This window comes from Cryptotermes secundus, unplaced genomic scaffold (genome assembly GCF_002891405.2).
Source record: "Cryptotermes secundus unplaced genomic scaffold, Csec_1.0 scaffold708, whole genome shotgun sequence".
In the NCBI taxonomy this organism is placed as follows: Eukaryota; Metazoa; Arthropoda; class Insecta; order Blattodea; family Kalotermitidae; genus Cryptotermes; species Cryptotermes secundus.
Window position 1 is genome coordinate 941,974 of NW_019726238.1, and position 990 is coordinate 942,963.

General features: G+C 46.4%; 1 protein-coding gene across 4 annotated transcripts in view; it reads right to left on the bottom strand.

Moving 5' to 3' along the window:
* Nucleotides 1–990, bottom strand: part of LOC111864098 (Down syndrome cell adhesion molecule-like protein Dscam2) — a 368,724-nt gene that overhangs the window by 111,471 nt on the left and 256,263 nt on the right. The gene's annotated exons all lie outside the window — the stretch shown is intronic.

The following is a 990-nucleotide window of genomic DNA, read 5'->3' on the forward strand; positions in this document are numbered from 1 at the left end:
CGGATAACAATACTGAACACTGGCCTTGGGTTTGCTCTCGGCAAAACACACATCAAAGCTCTCTCAGGCCCTCAATGCCTCACCAGTTGCAAACGTAACAATGGAACCGGGAAATTCGACTAAAAACCACGTCCAATTATCCCCGCGTATACAGTTCATGCCAGTGCCAAAAGCGAGTTGGCACAGTGCTGTAACAAAAGTAAGGGGCCATATTGGCTTGGTTAGATCTTCGAACCTTTCAGTGAAGGGGGCGGTGGAAACGTAACACCGTAAAGCCTTGTAGAGCTTGCTGTGTTTATAACTGAAAAGAACTGCGCTGATTTGAAACACGGAAACGAGATGCCCCTTAGCAGACACGTCTTCTGCCTGTGTCACTAGGTCCGTGTGCCCTGCCCTTCGCTGTCCAATTGACATGGACATCTGGACCAGACTTGCAGTCTCACATGGCAGATAAATACGGTATGTTAAGAGCCACAGATCCAATCTATTTCTATATTTCTCTAATTCATCGTTTTTCATAATCTCGTTTTCCCTTACGTCAGAATCTTCTCCCATTTTCTGTTCCTCTTTCTTGTTCTCTCCTATCCTTTTCCATCTTCTTACAGTTCTTCCTTTCCTTTTTATCACCTTTCTCATCTCCTCCTTATTAGTCTACATTTAGTTAGTTATTTGGAGAGGGTGGGTTTCCCCATGCACTTAGACCTCTATTGGTCCATTGTGCGTCCCTCTATGATTTCTACCAGTCTCTATATCCTACCGGTACTGGTGCTTACCATCAGTCCCGCCCAGCCAGCGAGACCGGCTCTACTAGCTGAGAGGTATCTATAATGCTTCCCCCATCTACCAGAGGTATTAGAGACTGCTGTTGGGCGGGAAACGTCCTTAATTTAGCTCAGTCACCTCCTTTGGAGACATGAGGATCTTTTACGTACCGTAAAGCTACGACACGGGACACATGGTTTAAAGTCCCTCCCGGAGGACTTGTTCCCT